Source organism: Pteropus vampyrus, unplaced genomic scaffold (genome assembly GCF_000151845.1).
Source record: "Pteropus vampyrus isolate Shadow unplaced genomic scaffold, Pvam_2.0 Scaffold119, whole genome shotgun sequence".
Classification (NCBI taxonomy): Eukaryota; Metazoa; Chordata; class Mammalia; order Chiroptera; family Pteropodidae; genus Pteropus; species Pteropus vampyrus.
Window position 1 is genome coordinate 617,580 of NW_011888900.1, and position 7,168 is coordinate 624,747.

General features: G+C 40.6%; 1 protein-coding gene and 1 pseudogene across 1 annotated transcript in view; one reads left to right on the top strand and one right to left on the bottom strand.

Annotated features, from left to right (window-relative positions):
• Positions 1–7,168, bottom strand: part of DOK6 (docking protein 6) — a 201,267-nt gene that overhangs the window by 17,588 nt on the left and 176,511 nt on the right. The window lies entirely within an intron of this gene.
• On the top strand, positions 6,425–6,541 carry LOC111743722 (annotated as a pseudogene).

Here is a 7,168-nt window from a genome sequence, read left to right on the forward strand (position 1 = left end):
CAGAACAGAAGCACAGACTGACCACGGATCCCCAGTGACATTACTGAGCACTAAACCAAGAGCAGCCAATTGATTAGGCCTCTTTACATGATAAAGAAATACACTCCAATTGGTATAAGACGCTGCCGGTTGGTTTTTAATTTACTTGCAGCAAAAATATTCCTAACTATTAAATAAGGTGCAGTAGCAAAATGAAATGGTGAGGCTGTAACTACCAATTTTTTTTTAATACTATGAGCATCTTTATAAACCATTTTTGAAAATATGTTTGAAAAGAGAATATTTTAAATAATGTATTTGTATTAGTACAAACTGGAGTAGGTTCGATTTTCTAATAACGGTTCTTAAAATATCGTTTCTCTTTGTGATCGAGCAAAGTTGAGGCTAACCTATTTTGCCAGGGGACAGAAAACAGGAGGTGGCTTCCAGCCATCCTCTGGTTCCAGGAGGAGCTGCATCACAGCTGTGTCCCAGGAGGCCCCGTGCGGACCCCGCCTGCTTCAGGCTCCTGCTGCTCAGCCGCTAGCCTTCAGCTGGAACTTTCTACTAAAATGAATGCTACAAAGTTCTGCTTGGGAAAATGAAAGACGAAACTTAAGTGGCCTTCCTTAAACTATGAGTACATATTTGTCTTTGATAGTTTATTGACAATTAAAAAAAAAAAAATCCCTAACTATGAGTATTTACGAAGCTGCTGAACAGGCATCCACTGTTCTCCAGCACAGGGGTGACCCCGAATGTGCAGTGTTCTCTGTGGATTGGCCCGCAATGCAATGAAAAATTCAATAGCCTGAGAGTCAGACACGAGGTGAGAATTCCGGGGCCCTCGGTGTCTAGTCGGATGACTGTATTGGTTTCCTGGGGCTGCTGTAATAAATGACAACAAACTTCGTGCCTTCAAACAACACCAATTATTCTCCTACAGTGCTGGAGGCCAGAGTCTGAAATAATGTTACTGGACAGACACGTCCGCAGGATTGCCTCCCTCCAGAGTCCGTGGGTGGGATCAGGGTCTGTCTACTGCTCAGCGAGCCCGTCCCCCACATCACGTCACGTCTCCTCCCTCTGCTTCCATAGTCACATGGCCTCCTCCTCTTCTGCAGCCAAATCCCGCTCTGCCTCCCGTTCATCAGACCCCAGCGATCACATTTAGGGCCCACCTGTTCGTCAGACCCCAGCGATCACATTTAGGGCCCACCCGGATAACCCAGGGTGTGGCCTCACATCTCAGGACCCTTAACTTAATCACATCGGCAAAGTCCCTTTGCTGCAGAAGGTAACACATTCGCAGGTCCCCAGGATCAGGGTGTGGTGTGGACATCTTTGGGGAGCCCTTATTCAGCCTCCCATGATAGCCTTGGATAATTAAGTAACAATAATACTGATACTGGCTGCATCCACATTGTGTCCCAGGCACTAGTCCAAGGCCTTGGAAACAGGGAAAAAAGTGAATATTATATTTTAAAGCAAAAATATGAACTCAATACTTATATCCCAATATGGCAAGTATTATAATTATTCTCATTTGCCAGATAAAGAAAAAGTAGAGAGAAGTTAAATAAGTTATTGAGATGACAGTGCTTGTAAGTGGCAGAGCAGTTATTTCATTCTGAGCAGAAGTCCCTTCTTCGCCTCTGCTCCAGGCCACAGTGACCTTTTGGGACTACAGTTTCATGGGATGAGGGGACGATATAACAGAACTAGGCACTTCTCTGTATTTCGAGTTCTAATGCATGTGGGTCTTTCCAACCCAAGGTTGCAAATATGTTTTGCCCGACGAGAAAAATTCCAATGATATGTTTGTCGTATCAACAAAATCATTGAAACAAACGTTTCAAAAATCATTTACCATGGTTTTTGGAAAGAGTATAAAGTAGGAAAAAAAGACACACATTTCTTGAAGTGCAAACTTCATCAAGATATTAGTAATAACATTTCTAAACTGGCTAGACTAAACCGAACTGCTCACAGGTGGAGTCCAAGAGGCCGAGTTAACATACTAGACATTTGATAATGAGACACTATAAAGATGCCCTATGTTCTTCAGAGGCGATTTGCAGGAATAAATTCTGAAAGTCTAGCATTCTGAAACTGTTAGGAAACCAAAATACAAAAAGTCTGAAGAAGGGAAAATATTCACGTGAACATTCCCCCCGCCCTGCCCCTCTCGCCAAACGATCAATTCTGACAAAATAAAGTAACAAAACTTTTTTTGTGTTAAAGCAAGCCTATTAGACATGTGTACAGATAAAGTACGTTGGATGAATCATGTTTAATAATAGCACTTAATATCTTTCCCAGAAATATAATGGGTAATTTCTGAAGCATAAGTGATTTCTGAAAAGAAGAACCGAACAGAGGCAAAATAAATGTAGAAATGATTTAGCTTCTTTGTTATAAGCAATTTGAGAATGGAATGGGCTGAGCAGACACTGATTGTAACATAGAGTGTATTTTAACACTGCACTTAATGAGAAGTCATTGGGTAAGCTGGGCACCTACAGAGAACGTTCAAATTGAAATTAGGGAAATTCATAGATTAGTGGCTTTAGATTTCATTTACTGTTTCAGCGCAATAAAAAAAAAAAAGGGAGCGAAATTGAATGGTTCCGATTTTCGTGTTTTTATAGTGCATACAGAAATAAAGAAAAACGAAAAACTGTACAAATACCTCCATAAAAATAAGCCGAACTGCAAATGTTTTTTCCCTGCAGATTTCGATTTGTTGTCTTATCATTGTATATACTTAGAATCGACTTCCATCCCTTGAGAGATGGCTATTATAATTACTTTTATTTGCTTTTATATTAAAGTCAAATGGCTCGGAGAATCAAGTTATGCAGTGAAGTTTAGAGGGTTTCTCGGCTGACAGGATCAGAGGCAGGTTCACTGAAGTGTGAGGTCACTTGAAAGGAAGGCTTGGTTTTGAAAGTGATCAATTTTGGGGAGAGAACCACACCTCAGGTTCATTACTCTGTCTTCCTCCCATGACTGCAGTGGCCTGATTCCTCATGGTCATTCTGCATGATAAAGCTGATAGGTTCAAATCCCCTGGATAAATCTTATTGTTACAGTAGTTTTGTTTACAGAGCTGACTGATGAGTTGGGGACACTCTGTGATCTTACAATGCCGCTCGGGAAAATATCAGAGATATTTGAGCGATGCTGTAGAAGTCTAAGTATCTTTCTTTTTATCTAGAAGTTGATGGAGAAACGGTTCATACCGGTAAACAGAAACTGCTGTCGTTTTTCCCAGATCCACGTGTTTGACTTCCATCGACGACAAGGAGTCGGTTAGAACCCCGGGGAAGGGCGAGGCATCATGACATTCACAGGGAAGACTTTTCATGGCATGCGATGGCAGAATCTGGATTAAAGAAACCGTGAATGAGGTCCCGACACGCCTACGAGGTGAGGCAAGCTCGTCTGTGCGGTTCCAGGGCCCTTCTCTGGAGTTCTCACGCCTCCTGCCACCGGCGTTAGCAGGCTCGCCTCTGAGGGAGAGGAGACGTGGGGACCAGCCTTGTCCAATCCAGGAACGGGGGACTCTGGCCACAGCCAGCTTTCCCCACACTGTCCACTGCCCAGGCAATCGCTGTGACATTTCATTTTTCCTTCTCTCTGAAAGCAACACTCAGGCAGAAAGCTCATTCTTCTAGAAAGCACCCCGGGGCTTTGCAGGATGGCTGTGGTTCACGGTTCACTGGCTCGCTCCTTCCCCTCCGGGTCGCACAGTTTGATTACTCCGAGGAAAAATAAACCTGGGCAGACACATCGAGTTGTTTCTCTCTTCTCTCCCACTTGTTAGGAGGTGGTTAAGAGCAGATAAAGCCTCTTAATAAAGACCTTTACTTCGTATGCAGTAAGATGTTCTGTGTATCCCACCTGGGTATAATTCCCAAATGTGATATCTGTCATTAAGTGAATCCGTCTGTAGAAGGACAGAACTTCAGTGTTCCAGAGACCTGGCACTGTGCCTAGCATGCTCGGTGCTCAATGAACATCTGCTGAATGAATGCAGGCCTTAGAGAACTGGACCCTTGTTCTCACATGAAACAATGCTCTTCCCAGACTTTTGTCTTTATTTCTGCTTTCTCTGGCAGTTGTGTTATGCTATCCTCCAATGTATCACTATTAAATTTTGTAAAATGTTTGTACACAGTTTCCTAGTTCGGAACCAATAAATCCTAACCTTGATAGAAACATCCTCACATCCTTCATCGCACGTCTTAAGAGATTGAAGGATTTTTACGAGCATTGTAAAATGTATTCTGAATCAGGTAGATTGGAGGGCAAAGCATTTGAAGTTTAAATGACCTTGGCTATCATCTGGTATGCATTTTACAGAACCCCAGAGTCCAGAGACCGTAATCTACTCATTCAAGGTTAATGACAGAACCAGAATGACAACTCAAGGTTCCCGACACCCGCGATGGTGCACTCTACATCAGACCTGTCGTTGGGCTATGATGAATGTGGGCGCGAAGAGTAAATCATTCCTCAAGGCATTTTGCACATCCCAGAGCCTAAATCTCAGTCCGTGAAACATGATGTGTTGTTCCTTCTTCTACTGCCAATAATCCTGAAGCAAAGTACCACTTCATGAAAGAAGTGAGGACAATGGCTTTTACAGGTGAAATATCGTAATGATAGGACAAAACAAAACAAAACATTTCGGTGGATTTGAAAATAGGCGTTTTCCATATGATATCTTTCTCCTATGCCTAATGACCTTAACATATACTTATGCTAGAGAGACAGTGTTTACCCCAGAATGCCATAAAAAAGATACATTTGCAGAAACCAAGCTAAAATGTATTTGGATATTCGCTAGAACTATTTACAGCAGTACTGGAATTGTATTATTGTAGCTGTGGGTAGGCTAGATATGAAGATGGGACCCACGTGACAGTGTCTTATTTATTTTACTAGATCATACTAATTTTCAATGGAGACTATTATTTTGTGTTTTTCTATAATTTGCATAATTTTTTAATCATTTCCTGAAAGATTATTTACCAAAATGATCAAGGACGACAAAACCTGGATGAGCATGTCACTTGCTGTAATTACCGGGCTCAAAGCATTGAGCGTTCTGCTTCCTGCTGGGTGAGATTTTTCCCGCCCGCCAGGATCTGCTTCACGAAAGCCACGTGACACTGGATCACTGGCTTACTGCCGAATATGGAGGACCAAGATCTGAACAGCTCCCACACTGTTTTCCAAAGGAATTTAAAGCGTTCTTACATAGAGCGTGCTTTAATTAGGTAGCACACTCGATTATAACCATGTTCTAGGTTTTGTAACGTGGTTCTCAAAAACACGATTAATTTTTAAATTGCAGAGAGGCCCAGTGCTCCTTCAGCTGGATGAGGAGACGAGCTTCTTTTGACAATATCCCTTCTGATTGCAGATATCAGAGGACTTGGGGTTCACTGCACTCTGTTTAATGTCGAGGACGCTGCTCTTATTACTGTACAGTAATAACAAAAGCAAGTCGCTGGCACCTTTTCAATGACATGCACGTGAATTCAGAGGGGAGGCATAGTGTCTTTGCATCTTAGAAAAGGTATCTCGGACTCATAGGGCAGCCTCTCCTGACTGCTCACAGCTGTGTAGGAACCTTGGCGGCAGGATATCTGCTGGATATTCAAGTTAAAAAGAAAAAGTGTTTAAAAATGTATTCCGACCGTGAGATTCCCATACTCCCAGCTGAGATCTTAGTGGTTGGAGAAACCACTAAGATTTGGAGAAACTGGGTTTAATATATTTAATCTGATTGAAAGTGACTGGTAAAATGATTAAATTTTTGTCAAAAGAAATACTGCAAAGTGCATTTGTATAAAGTTCTCTCAATATGTTATTTGTGGTGACTCTGACAATCCAGATGTTCAGTTGCTAACTACTCTCACTATTACGACGTAAGACAGGTGTACAGTTAAACTTCCAGTTATAACAGAGTAAGTTTCAGAGGTCATTAAATCCCCATGGTATAGAACGGTGTTTGTTCTGAAGAATACTCTATTACACGCTTGAAAGTTGCTAAGAGAGTATATCTTAAATGTTCTCACCACAAAAAAAAAGAGATAATTATGTGAGGTGATGGAGGTGTTAGCTATGGTGGTAATCATTTCTCAAGATATAAGAATATCGAATCGACACATACACTGCAAACCCAAACTTACACAATGTAATATCACAATAAAAATTTTAAAAATAAAATAAGTAAAGTGAAAACAGATGTACAGTTAGAATTGATGATTTCTTGTCTTGTGTTGGGTTATTAAGATACAGAGATAATAATTTAGTTTTTCTTCCTTTTTTGATTCTAGTAATATCACACAAACACACACAGATACCTGATTGAATATAATGGTCACACATCCACTTTATTTAGATTATAAGTGCTTTTTGAAAATTTAAGGTCTACGACCATGCCACCCTGAACAAGCCCGATCCCGTCTGATCTCAAGCTAAGCACGGTCGGGCCTGGTTAATATTTGGATGGGAGACCACCTGGGAAGACCAGGTACTGTAGGCGTAAAGAATAAAAAATAAGGGATTGTAAACTGACAAGGTCCTTGCAATCTGTGAGATCACCCAAGGGTTGCTTAGCCTAAAAAAATAAAAAATAAATAAAAAAAAAATAAAAAAATAAAAATTCGGGAGCTGTACCAATTGAATGTGAGCATTTTCAGGATGGAAAAAGGAAACTGAAACAAAAGAAAAGTAAAAGATGGGTCCTATAAGACACATAGTCTACTTGCGAACCAGATTTCACATATACAGGTATATGTGTATGTATATGCACATGCACACATGTATGTATATATATATGTTATGTAGGTGACCAATATTTAATAATTTACATCAAGCCTATGGAGAAGTACTAATCTAGTGAAAGAGGGGATTCAGAATCAGAGGGGTGAAAATTATAATATCTTCATTTTTCACAACTGTCATATATACACGTGGACTTTTGTCATCATGTTTGGAAACCAAATATATGGTCTTGATTCTTCTTTGACAGAGTCTTTAAAAAATAGCAAAACATTATGTATCTCTGAAGAACTGCCATAAATATCACTCTTTTCACCTTTTAAGGAAATGTCTACTGGAAATGCACTTCTTAAAGTGAGTTGAAGCGAAGCACTCTATTGTATTATAA